The sequence below is a fragment of the Bison bison genome, unplaced genomic scaffold (genome assembly GCF_000754665.1).
Source record: "Bison bison bison isolate TAMUID 2011002044 unplaced genomic scaffold, Bison_UMD1.0 scf7180017864325, whole genome shotgun sequence".
Lineage (NCBI taxonomy): Eukaryota > Metazoa > Chordata > Mammalia > Artiodactyla > Bovidae > Bison > Bison bison.
Genome location: NW_011494897.1, coordinates 10,394,206 through 10,408,202, shown reverse-complemented (window position 1 = coordinate 10,408,202; position 13,997 = coordinate 10,394,206). Strand labels below are relative to the sequence as shown.

The following is a 13,997-nucleotide window of genomic DNA, read 5'->3' as shown; positions in this document are numbered from 1 at the left end:
CACCCCCCAGCCGCACCCCCCCACCGCGCCCCGCAATGCTTCTTGGCACATATTCTTGTGCCATTTGAAAGATCAAATTTTATACGTTTGCCTAAGAGTGAGCTTAAAACAGACCTGCTGACAATCGCAGGGTCTGAGAAAGTTCACTAGTTCCTGATCTTTAGAAGGTTGTTCAGGTCACTATTTGCTCATTGTAAGCAATTACATGACTAGGGAGGACTTTCCTAAAGCGTATTTTTGTGGGTTCAGGATATCAAGCACTAAAATCCACTGTATGGTAACAAGAGGAGTGTGAGTTTTGAGTGCACCATTTCTTTTTTTTAACGACATCCCAAATCACACATGAACACATTATTTTGGGTGTTGTATTTAAAATCGGGCATCACACTTGGGAGTACATTTTCAATTTTGTGAATTTAGCCTGTGAACAGTTAATTGGACACAGAGTGCTCATTTCAGAGGAAGAGAACTATCAGAAGCAAGTACTGATTATATGGGTTGTAATCACTGAAATTCAGGGACAGGCTTTATAGGAAAAAATTAATTGCCTCACTCTTCACACTTGTTCAACCCCTAGACTCATTTTTAATAAGGATGTTAATATGTCAGTGTTTTATTTTTTTTTCACTTTTATGAGCAATTTTATGGGCTAAACTGACAGTTAAGATTACCACTTCCCTTTTAAGTATAGCTGTGTTGAGAAACATTTAAATCTCAGCTTTTACTTCACACATTGACAAGGACACAGTATTTATTTAATGCCAAACATGAATGTATCATCAGTCATCCCTAATGCATAGAGATTTTTTTCCCCCTCTGCGAATCCCCCGCCCCCAGTAAAAACAAGTTGCTGGTTTCTACATTTCTGATGGATAGAGGTGAAAACCTATTGTTCAAGCCCTTTTTTCCCCCCTTCTTTCTTCTTTAAAAAAAAATTCTCAGAAAGAACTATTTCTGTCGTCATTGATGACTGACTCGACAACCTATATTTTTTTGTTTTTTTGTTTTTTTTAATTCAAGAGCCCTTTTAGCTTCCAGACAGAAAAGTACTCCAGCTGCAGCGACACCCCATCCCCCAGTCTCGGGATTCAAGGGCTTCCCCCCCCTGGCTCCCAGCGAGAAAACGGGGCTGCCTGTGGTCCGCACCGCTTGGCGCCCCTCACCCGTCACTAGTTTCTACCTGGTCTCCTTCCCAGCCTGGTCGTTCTGCCAGACAAGTGCCATCAGCGTCCGAGATTTCAGCTGAAGAAACGAGGTCTTAGCATAATTCACCAATTCAAACATCCTCTTTGGAGGACTGCTGCTGTTGCGCAGGAGTGGAGGGAGGGAAGGAAAAAAAAAAAAAATCCAACTTTCAGTGCAGTCAGATCTTTGCTTCTTAACGTAGTCTACCCCAGTAAGGCACAGACGTAAGGTACTTAGGTAAGTGCGTTTTCCTGTATCATAACCTGAAACTCAAGTTGGTAGAGGGGAGGTGTGCGTCTAGCAGGCTCGTACCGCCAAAGGCGCTTTCGCCGGGTGGGGTAGCAACAGGCGACTCGCCTGGAGGTTTCTCCGCAGCTGGTGGCAACGCCTAAACTACTGGGCTCCGGGGGCGCGGAGGACACGGGGCTGGGTGGACCAGGCTGCTCGGGCTGGGCGCCGGGAGTGGGGACGACTCGCCCGGGTGGAGACGGTACCCTGCGCCCCGCCCGCCCCGCAGGCACAGCCTTGGCTCTCGGCCCCTGCGGCGAACGTGCGCCCGTCATGGGCATCGCAGCCCCGGAGCCGGGAGCGCGCTAGGGGTGCTTCCTTACTTCCCGCTCCATTGCCAGCCTTCCTCCCGCCGGTTTTGAGCAAAACCGCTTTTCTGTGAGAGAGGCCAGATTTGGTATGAGAATTCCTCATCCGCTCCCATCTGCGTTTCTATTTATTTATTATTATTATTTTTGATGAGCTGTGACTAAGATTAAGACTTTACGGCTCTCCAGCATGCCTGCCTCAAAAAAAAAAAAAAAAGTCGCCGTCTGCATTCGTCCGCTTAGCTGGGTGTAGAAGAGCTAGCTGACTTCTTGGGCTCTGTGGGAAAGTGTAGCTGACCGTCACACCCTCTCCTGCTTCAACAACTCGCAGGGATCTAGCGGGCGGGAGGGGTGGAGGAAAGGAGTTGGATGTCAACTTGGAGCCAGAGGTTGGAATGGAAGTGTAAAGCAAACCGTAGGGATTGGGAGTCTTTCAGCTTCTATTACCCCCACTTGAGAGTTAGGATTTTCTGTTTCTGTCCCCCTTTCCTGGAGGTGGGGCGCGAGGTAGGAGGGTCCAGGCTGGGCGCGCTCGCCTCCGGCGTCCACCCGAGAGGGGGTGGTGCTTCCCGGCCGCTAGAGAAGCTGGATCTGCAGCCGAACGGTGGCTCAGAGTTGAAGTCTCCGATGGCTGTTGTCCTAGTCCCCAAGAGTTGAGCCCAGAGAGCCTTCTCCTTTGCACCAGGTCAGGAACGTGAGCAGCCCTTTGGGGCAGAGACCTCCCTTGGACGGGAATCCGACTAGGAAACGCTTGGGAGGCTGTTACCTCCGAGGATAAGATGCATGTTTCCAGCTGTGTGAAATGACCACCCGAGGCTTGAAAAGGCGTAGAGGTGACTGGGGTTGCGAAATAACCCTACTATTGCTTACAAATAGTCTAGCCAGTCAAATATAAGCAAAGAAGAAAGCACCAGTGTCTAAAACTGTCACAGCCGCTTCGAAGACAGATGATCAGATTTGGGGGACTTTTTTTCTTTTGCGTGCCATTTAGATTTATCATCATGCAGTTAAGCAGGTAAGAACTGAATGTCTATATTTTATTGACAATGAGATAACCTGTGTTTGACCCCTCCCGTGACAATTTTTTCCCGTTTGAAGCGATGGGTTATATGTATTTTCAAATGGGTCTGCTATGATGCATAACTTCGTAATATTTGCATTCATGAGCCGTTTAAATCCATTTCAATGTTTAACATGCATTCATTTGAGTGTTCAAGGTACATTTACTTAAATGTCTAACAATGTTACAGAAATCATAAACTGGGCCAAGGTGAGAGAAACAAATGGAGAGGGTAGACATCAGAAGAAGGAATGTAGAACCCAAATGAAGGAAGTAAGGAAGTAGTTGCAGAAATGCCTTAAAACTGCTTCTTGTTAAGGTCACAGACCTGAATACATAAAGGACAGCTGGAGAACTATTCAGGGCATCTTCAAACAGCAATTTAATTCTGACTACTTGAGGGAAATTTATTGGGGGGTATTTTCATGTAATTTTCTTAATTAAAAAAAAAATTAGAGTAGATATGGGTTGTGTTGTCAAATATGGTGAAAAAAGAGCTTGCCCTAAGGTAAGATATGTTTGACCCCAGTATAGAAATCTTTGAGCTTAGGAGACCAGTGGGAAACCGAAAAATACAATATAAACAATTTTTTCCATTATGAAAAATCTCCCATAAATAAGACTTTTAAAATTCCAAGTTTTGTAGATGTATAATGTTACCAGGCAATAGATTTCTTCCACTCTCAGATTTAACAACCATCCCCCCCCCAGAAAAAAAATCTCAATTAAAATGCTAAAACTCAATTTGAAGAACTTCTGTTATTATTATTGATATTGTTTTGTTATGTTATGCTAATATGTTTAAGGAGTCTGGAGTCCCCACACAGTGAAGCAAAAAGAAATATTAATAAGGTACAATCCTAAAACTGTTCCATTTATTTCTAACAGTTTTTCTTCTCTAAGAAATCATATACTTTAAGATTTTTCTCTGGAAATATTTTAAGTGCTTACATTTATTGATGTAGATCTCTGATCAATAATTTTCTGCTTGTAAGGCTCACTGATAACATATTGAAGACATATGAAAGATAATTGCAACTTTGGGTCATAAAATTGCAAAGTTATAGTGCTTTTCTTAGTTTGATGCAAGAGGTAGTTTTTACTCCACTGGAAAAAGTAATTCATCAATGAATTCCACTTTCTTACTTCTTTTGCATTTTATCTTCTAGAGTTCTATTGTAGTGAACATGACATTATTATATATTATATTACATATGTATGTCCACTTTTGGGTGAGTGTGGAGGCATTGATTTTAAATTACATTGCTCTAATAGTATTTTAAAATAAAATAAGCATGATACCATATGATAGATTTCACTTATCATTTAATCAGATAATATGTCATTTCAGTTTCTCATGAGCTATTTTCTCTTAATAAACTCAACATTGTAATGGAAATGTACAGTTTTATAAAGTATAATACATTTTGATTTTAATCATGCTGAATGATTGGTATATGATAGTGAAGTAAATCAAACCTAAGAAGGATGAAACCATTGGGATTCTAAGAGTGTCTGTGCGTGATTGTGTCTGTCATACACATACATGCATGCATGAAATTAGCCTTACTGCTAGGTTTGTGTGTTCTTTAAATAAAAGAGACTTTCTTTTCAAGATAGTGCCTTTGTGTTTTTCTCTCTACAAGTGCAAAGAGTCAACTGATAGAACTTCAAAACTTTGATGCTTTCTTATCAACCTATGCTTCTGTTTCCTATGTTACTTGTTACTTTGATCTTTTTCATATTAGCTCCCAAATGAGTAATTACTGACCAGAGTAGGTGTCTAAAATTTAAATCATTTAGAAAATTGAGTATTAGTATCAGAAGCTCAAAGTTCAGACACAAAGAGTAATGTAAAGATTATCTGTGTCAACTTTTGAACAAACATCTTTTATTAAAAAATATCCCAAAGGTATCTGTATATTATGACTATGACTTATGATTAATGAGGTCTTCTAGCATTTTTCTTTTTACCTCTAGTAGTGGGTTATTGTGAAAGTAGAGAGAGATGGATCTGAGATTCCTTCCTCAGTTTTATTTTTAGTTCCGCCTCACTAATGGGATCCTAGTAAGATTTCTGTCTACTCTTTACACTCCTTATCTCTCACATAGTTAAAAACACCAGAGTGTTGTTGTAGAAAAAAAATGACCCTAAATAAGGATGCTTTAAAAAGATAAATGTTGTGGAGACAATATATATTTTTCAAAAGGTATCATTTGCATTTGATTTTTTTTTGGTTTGTTTTCTGATAAAACTCTCCATGAAAGAAGTAATGTTGACTCAACTTTAAAATATATATATATATATAGTACCAAATATTCTTGGTTTGTTTTTATGGTGTCTAATGAGTTTACATAATGTTTCTTTTATTTTGATATCATATAGCTTAGAAAGAGAAAAGCTTACTCCTTGAGACACATTAGTTTTTACGACTTTAATCCTGTCTGTCTTGGGAGAAGAGTCACTTTTACAAAAATAGTTGTTCTTGACTGGCTTTTCACTGTCATTTAGTGAAAGTCTGATTTCTTAGCAAGTTTATATTATTAACTTGTTGATTTCTCTCAGTTTATTTGAAAGCAAGATCAAAATATTTTCATATAACAACTTTCATAGTGAATAAACTTGAGAAAATCATACCGGTAATTTCTATCATTTATCAACTCATATTCAGCTTACCAGAAGTAATTAGGTGACATCTAGCATTGTTGGTGTTTTAATTTAGCAATTACTTGGAAAATTTCATTTAGACATTTAGTAGTGTAACTCTGACCAGAGTTGCATGTGCTGTTATTTAGTTTTATGATTTTAATGTTTACAATTCATGAGTTGTAAAGAAGAGCAAAAGAAAAAAGAAATGTGCTTAATATCATTGATTGCTAATGGATGGTCTTGACTCTTAAAAGAAAAGGATGGTGTAAAGATGTTTATTCCATTCTATAAGAGTAAAAGATTCTCTGAAGATGAAATTTAATCATGAACACTAATGGCCTTTTTACTGAAAATATATCTAGAAGTTCTGATCTAGCTTTTTTTTTCTTAGCAATATCAAATAGCCACTCTAAGCATTTTATACTGGTCATCAAATATCCTCATCAATAACATTTTAAAGCTTTTATCGCTATCATTTCAAGGATATTTGATGGGTTATTAAAAATATTTATATCCAATTACTTATTTGCAGACCTATCCAGTTACAAAGTTTCCATAGATAACTATTTCATAAGCTATGAATTAGCTCTTCTATATTTATGTTTGAAATAAAGTATTCATGCAAACAGTTCTGGGATATTTCTCAATTTCATATTCAAAGTAGCAAATCATGAATAACTATTAGATGCTCTAATTGAAATAAACACAGTGATAATTTTCTAACCAGTTTCTTTTCCCCCAAAGATTAAAAGATATAACTAATATACTTTCAGTGAGCTGAGTAGATTTTATTTTATCTTAACATAAATAATTGTGTTAAATTTTAATTGTTTATTTTTAACCAAGAAAGCATAAATTCAGATGTGAAAATATGACATGCAATCTAATAATTAGGAATCTTATAGAGTCTTTCTTCCATATTCACTGTTATTTCTTACAATTTATAATTTCTCACATTTTTAATTTTTTAAGTTTAGAGTTACAAATGGTAGTTTTCCTCAATGTAACCTATATTAACTTATATTTTAGGAGCATTTGTATTACTGCATAAACCCTAATTTTCTCAGATGTGGATGACTTTAAAAGCACCAAAGGCATAACAAATTTGTTTCAATAGCTAATAAAGAAACTACCGTGCTACAGTTCCAGCAAATTAAATCTATAAAATACATATTTATTGATTAAATTAATAAATATGTTAACATTACTTTCAAATGTATTGTAGTTCTCTGCTACAGAAGAATTATTGTTTCATAATGGTGTGTTTCATTTAAATTCCATTATAGATTTATTGTGAAAGAATGCTTATAGTTAGACTTTTTCTTCCTGATTTCTGTGAGTATCAGCCAACCTCATCAGGACTGAGCTTTTTTTTATTAACTTTTCTGGAGTCTTGCATTTTGTTAATTTTAAAAGCTATCTCTAGAATATTGCACCATTAAAAAACAATCTAGCCTTGGGAAGACCAGAATTGAGTAAGCATGCATTTTAGTTTTTAAGTGTCAAATAGTGACTCACTACTTCATAGTTTCATTAAACACTCTCACAACTTAAATACATGATCTTTAAAACATTTCAAATGATGTTCTTGAAAAGAAGCCGTTTTAGGAAAGTGATTAAATCAAATCAAGGAGTAAATTTAAATGTGTTCACTCAAGTATCAAAATACGAAATCGCATATTTATGCAGGTTGCTTATCATGAGTCCTTTGTAATTTGTAATATCTTTGATATGGATGTACTTTTAAGATACAAGGATTTGTAACTGCTTTTAGTTATGCAATTTAATACTGTGTATAGAAGCACCTTCTGAGGTAGCCAAAGTAAATATAGAACAAAAGTTAATTCAATCACTGAGTTTCTGAAATAGATAATACATTTAACTGGCTTTCCTATCTTTGTGTGGCAATATTTCTAATGGTTTTAAAAAATCAGCCCCGTAAATGTATGTACAGAGATGGTGGAATAGTCTTTTTCAGAAGTGAATACCTCAAATAGTAATGAACAAAATCTAATTATTCACAAGAAAATCATTAAAGATTGAATAAAGCACACACTAGAGTTGTAAAAAAAATGCTCCTTTATGATAATTAACCGATACTTTTCTCAACATTTTCTTATATAACATCAAATATATTAATATACAGACCAAGTCTAGCTTACTCAAAACATTTAAATTGAGTGGTTTTACTTGAATTTACTATGAGAATTTCTAATTATTCATTCAGGCCTGTCACCAGAATACAAAGTTTCAATACATTATATACATGTGATAAAATATTTTCAAGATTATACATCAAATAATGTGGAATAAGACTAGAGTTTCCAAAATTGAATAGTCTAGAATAAAAATGAATTGCCAATGATCGTTTAACAACAGCGACAGATTAGAAAGTATATTTTCTGTTTCTTATTACTAATTTCACTCCTAATGAGCTTTTTAACCAACTTGTTAATTTGAGTTCAAAACCTGTCTTGAGTAAGCAATTTTTGATAGGATGTGCATTTTTTTGATTTGTAAGTTATACTCTGTTCCACTTTTTAAATTTTCCCAATCACTCAAAAACAACACTTTTTTTTTTTTGAAATGTGAACTGAGAGAAATGAATCCAGTCTTCACTGTGAATTTAAACTTAAAATTCATAGCTAAGAAAAACAATCCTGAGTAATTTCTTAAGAAGCACAAAGTTATTCTTGAAGCCTCTTTTTTGACTAAAGTACTTATTTTCAGCATCTTCTCACCTCTGAGTGGAACTTCTAGTCTTACATTGCTACTCCCAAACATATACATTTTTGCAACACCTTGTCTGCTTATTTGGGAACTTGTAGATCAAGGGCAGATTATTTTAAATGTATAGTTTTCTTTATACTTCAGCTAAAAGAGTAACACCAATTATGTTTGAATAGTGACATAACTGTGGCGAAAAATAACTTGCAGCATCCATGTTTCCTCTTAGAGTGAACTCTAACAGGTTTTCTTGTGTCTCTTCCATCCATCCATGAAATGTGAACATTTAAACACGTCTCTTCTTTAACCAATTTAAAAGACAAAACAACAAATTACAATCTATGAAGGTAGGCCAGGAAGATATGAAAGATCACTCATGTCATTAGAACTATTTCAACCTATCCTTGACAGTGTCTCTTTAAGGAAATCAATTCTGATTTAGAGTAAAAACAGCAACTCCAACATAAACTGTTATTAACTATTAAATATATTTCTTTCTCATCAGTAACATTGAATCAGTAAGGTAAACCAAAGTTTAGTCTAGGGTCACATGATTCTTTCATCACAAAAATGATAATTTGACTGACTTTACTGTCTTTTAAATATAGATTTGCAAAGGTCTGAGCTGAAGATAACAATGTATTTGCTCAGCATTGAAACTGGACAGTTATTAACTATTTATTAAATTTTTTTCTATTACCAGATTTTGGTTTCAGATAAGTCCTGCAATATTGATTCCTATGTTTATTATTTAGAAGGTATTCTTGGCCAGTTCAGACAGTATGATTTTAAAAATTACTGGGAGTGGTTAAGACTTCACCTTCCAATGCAGTGGGTGTGGATTCCATCTCTGGTCAGGGAGCTAGTATCCCACATGCCTGGTGGCCAAAAAAACAAAACATAAAAAAAGAGGCAATATTGTAACAAATTCAATGAAGACTTAAAATTACCTCTAGTATGTACATGACATGCTAGGTATTAGCTTATATTCAAGTTTCTCTGTATCTGATACAGTAATGCCCCATTTATTCTTTCTTATAAAATTCTTCAAAACCTGCCTGGCTCTTCTTATATAAAAACTTTTTAATAATCTAGATTTCCTTTAAAAATAGATTTACTTTACTTTTCGTTTTAAACTTAGTATCTTAAGTTCTTTATATCTCCCTGAATGTGGAGACAGTTTGAGCTATTTTAGCAGTTAAAGTAATTTATTGCCAAGAGTGGTCCTTGAAAATACCAAATGTTTTCACAATTCTGTGTTGGGCAATGATGGGGAAAGCAGGTGTTCATATTTAGAAAAAAGTTTAGTTACACAAGCTAGAATATATTGCCAACACCAGGCACTGTAAGGATAGTTACCGATGCAAACATAGACCATCCCAGCATCTCTGGCAAACTGGATAAGCAAAAGTCCATTGCCGAAGACTCATTCTTTAATTAGAAGTACCCAGAGGTCTGAATCGGAGTAGGGAATGGCAACCCTCTCCAGTATTCTCGCCTGGGAAATCCCATGGACAGAGGAGTCTGGCAGGCTATAGTTCACAGAGTCGCAGAAGTATTAGACACAGCTTAGTGACTAAACAAGAGCAACACAAACGTTCTGACACTATTAGATGCTGGTTCAGAATAAATTGGAGAACAGCAGACAAAGATTTAACGGCTTGCTGATAGATTGGTTTGTTTGCTGTAGATCACATCTTTTTGTGATTTTTGTTTTTTTTTAAAGAAATATTTAATGGACATCTGATCCACCGAGTGAACTAGGGTAAAGCTTGGGAATATAACAATGAAAAGACACACTTGTGCTTAAGAGGCATATTTTTTTATTTTTTGCTATTTGAAGTATGCTTAGAAATAATCCACAAGGCAAATGTAATGCTTGATCACTCATTGTATTTTCACACATGTCCAATTTTGATATTGTAAATATAATTATGTTTAAGAGAAAGAGATAGTTGTCAAATTCCTCAGTTTACAGATAGGTCAGTAAAAAATGTATTTTCTATCTATAATATTAAAGGATAACTATTAAAGAGACATGGAAGAACAAGCAGGGTTCTGCAAATAAAGTCATACTGATTTAGTTGACATCTGAGTCTGTGGTGATTCATTTGTTTCAATGTTAGCTTTTTTTAGTGGAAACATTTTCAATGGCTTATGCCTTTTGATTTTTAGGACTTACAGTGAAAGGAAAATCATATTAACATTGCAAAAATTCACTTTATAAATTTAATTTTCTTATTTTATCTTGTATTTATTGAGGACTCCCCCTGTTTCCGGTTCTTTTCTTGGTGGTACAGATGCATCCCTGGTGGCTCAGATGCTAAAGAATCCACCTGCAATATGGGAGACCTGGTTTGATCCCTGGGTTGGGAAGATCCCCTGGAGGAGGGCATGGCAACCCACTCCAGTATTCTTGCCTGGAGAATCCCTATGGACAGAGGAGCCTGGTGGGCTGCAGTCCATGGGATCTCAAAGAGTTGGACATGGCTGAGTGACTAAGCATAGCACAGCACACAGCATAGATACATTAGTGAATCAAATAACACAAATCGTTGCCTCATGTTGTTTATACTGGAATTAATTGTTACATTATTACAGGCATTTCAGGAATTATTATACTATTATAGGAACTATTATCCTGTAAGTTGAATGATCCCTATAACCAGAATTAGAAGATAAATTTAGGAGTGCACTGACAATGTTTATAACCACACTGTCTTAGGTTGTTGGTGGTGGTTTTATTGCTAAGTTGTGTCTGACTCTTGGGACCCCATGGACTGTCACCTGCCAGGCTCCTCTGGCCATGAGATTCTTCAGGCAAGAATACTGGAGTGGGTTGCCATTTCCTTCTCCAGGGGATCTTCCCAACCCAGGAATTGAACCTGGGTCTTCTGCACTACAGGCAGGTTCTTTACCAACTGAGCGACTAGGGAAGCCCTCTCTTATGCTGGAAGTCGAATATTTTCATTTCCTTGCAAATGAATATAAAGAAACTGAATATTATTATTTTAAAAGAGTTTTCTATGGCTAAAACAATACAGTTCTTTGAAAAAACTTTTTAATAATTTTATTAAATTTTCTTTGAAACTTCCTTGCTGCTACTGCTGCTAAGTCACTTCATTCGTGTCCGACTCTGTGCGACCCCATAGACGGCAGCCTGCCAGGCTCCACCGTCCCTGGGATTCTCCAGGCAAGAACACTGGAGTGGGTTGCCATTTCCTTCTCCAAAGCATGAAAGTGAAAAGTGAAGGTGAAGTCGCTCAGTCGTGTCCCACTCTTCGAGACCCCATGGACTGCAGCCTACCAGGCTCCTTTGTCCATGGGATTTTCCAGGCAAGAGTACTGGAGTGGGGTGCCATTGCTTTCTCCAGGTTGCCATTGCCTTCTCCACATACTATTTTTGTGTGTGGGTGACTTCGGATTATACACTTCTATTTGTGTTTCTCAGTATAGAGACTTCTAATTCAAAAGCTCATTTCACCTTCTAGGCCTGGTTAACTTCAAAGCAAGTTTTAGTCTTATTAAAGAGCAAGAGATTTATTGTCCATTTGGTTACCAAACTCCAAGATTTCTGAACTTCATCCCGGTTATTATGTTTTAGTCTTAGAATACATCATTGAGCCTTTATCAACAGTAGTTCAGATACCTTAGCTAAGCAACAAGTTAGGATTATACTTTCAATTTTTACTCAGGCTCACCATAAATATATATTTTTTATAAAGCATTTCTAAAGCTTTGCAAAACTGTAACTGAGGCTGTTGTACATAAAGGCAGGAGCAAAAGGTTTATTATCTTTGCACATGCATGAATTTGCACAGAGTATGTTTTTTTCAATTAACTTTTTTCATCAGATTCCCTATAAACTTGCATTTTTGTGGCAGAATTCTTTTACTGACAAGAAGCACTTTGTCCTTCACAAGCCAGAATGCTTTTTATTATTGGAGCATGCCAGAAAAAGCAGAACCATGTTTCCAGTTATAGTAACCATATTAAATCCAGATGTCTGGTACTGTTATTTCCACTTCATTCCTGTACATAGATTATTTTAATCTTTATTTTAGACTGTCTTCTGTTTCTCAGTTTTGGTCGTCAAAGATACTAATTATAATAAGGTTTCTGAAGCATCCCTCATATTTTACATTAAAATTAGATTTTTAATCTAAAAATACTATTCTAAATATCTTCCATTTGAACTTTATTCTTATGTCTCTGACCACTTTCCTTTTGAATGAAAATTGAGTACAATCTGAATCTTACCAAGATTTTTTTCTATGATCGCTTATATCAAAACACCAAAATATTTTATATTTAAACTGTAAAGATAAAGCAAGTGACTTGAAATTTGGGCTTTTAAGAATAATGTCTCCTATGTTCTGGACAGAACTAGAGAATGGAACTCACTTTCTATTCATTTTTTCTAATCAGTTCTACCATTAGGTAGTAGCATTTAACTTCCTCTTTATTGGTAAGACAAGATTGTATTGACAGAATCAAGCAGGAGATTAGTTCCCTCTACAATATAACCTCCTCAGAGGAATACTAACCCTCATTAAGATGGAAAACACTTAAAGCTGTAATTCAGAGGCACTGTATTGCTCCATCAGCTAAATAAAATAAATAACGACAAGTGCCCTCTGGAATACAGGTTTAGCAGAGTTAAATGACTAAGAAGATGCACTTCTAAGTCCAGTCTTAACAATGTGATTTAAAACAAGAAAGCTCAACTTTTTTAGAATAAGAATAGTGAGAAAATACAATAATAATGCACTATAGTATATTAATATAATGACAATATCTTTCTAGTATAAGCAGTGCCTAATGTAGCAGCTCATATATTTTCAATAAAATAAAAAGGAATTCAGTTCAGCACATGTTCCCAAACCTTACAATGTGCATGGCAAGGTGTTAGACATGAGGGGCTCCACGGGTTCCTATGCCAGCAGATCCTTCCTCATTTGGTCATAAACTAAGGTGTTTAAGAGGATAATACTAGTACATTGTAAAATTTTAGAAGACTAATAAATGAAAATCCATCCAGTATGCAGTTATTTTAATAATTTCCAACAAACATATTGAAAAGAATTTAAACTAGTAATTAACCCAACCAAAACAATTGTCTGTAAAATTCAAAAAGGATTGCTAATTCAAATCAGTGCTTCCATTATTTCTGTCGTCTCTGAGTGGAGAACTTCAGATTTTTGTGATGTCTGGAATTGAATGGCTTTTTTTTTTTCTTTTGCTTCAAAGATCAGTGTTACTTTTTATAAATTTGTTTAAGGGAAAAATGCAAGAATTAGAAATTCATAAGAAAAAGAAAAACTTAATTTTGGTTTAATTCCTATATAAACCCAGTAATAAATTGCATAGCTAAGAGTCAGAATGACTTTCTTTCCATTTCAGCATATTACTGTTTACTTCAACAGATGCGCTAAGATAAAGCAATGACTTCTCTATACACCTGGTGAAGTATGGAAAAGAGGGTGGCAAAATCCTACCTATGTATATTGGGTTCCTTAAAATCCTACCTACTCCACTGGGTTCTTTAAAAATTCAATACCTTTAGGGATTTCCCTGGTGGTTCAGTGGCTAAGGCAGTGCTTGTGATGCAGAAATTCCAAGTTTGATCTGTACTCAGGAAAGTAGAAAGTCTCACATGCTGCAGCTAAGACTTGGCATCAGTTCAGTTCAGTCCAGTTCAGTTGCTCAGTCATATCTGACTCTTTGCAACCCCACGGACTGCAGCACGCCAGGCTTCCCTGTCCGTCACCAACTCCCA

At 35.9% G+C, this 13,997-nt stretch overlaps 1 protein-coding gene across 2 annotated transcripts in view; it reads left to right on the top strand.

Moving 5' to 3' along the window:
• The first annotated feature begins 1,203 nt into the window (after positions 1–1,203).
• The window catches only part of BRINP3 (bone morphogenetic protein/retinoic acid inducible neural-specific 3), a 497,054-nt gene continuing 484,260 nt past the window's right edge, over positions 1,204–13,997 (top strand). Inside the window, exon 1 of one of the 2 annotated variants that reach the window (XM_010853297.1) lies at positions 1,204–1,422. The gene's annotated coding sequence lies outside the window, so the exon portion shown is untranslated. Of the gene's footprint in view, positions 1,423–2,362; positions 2,797–13,997 lie in introns of those variants that run through there. The other variant, XM_010853296.1, reaches the window with a different exon arrangement.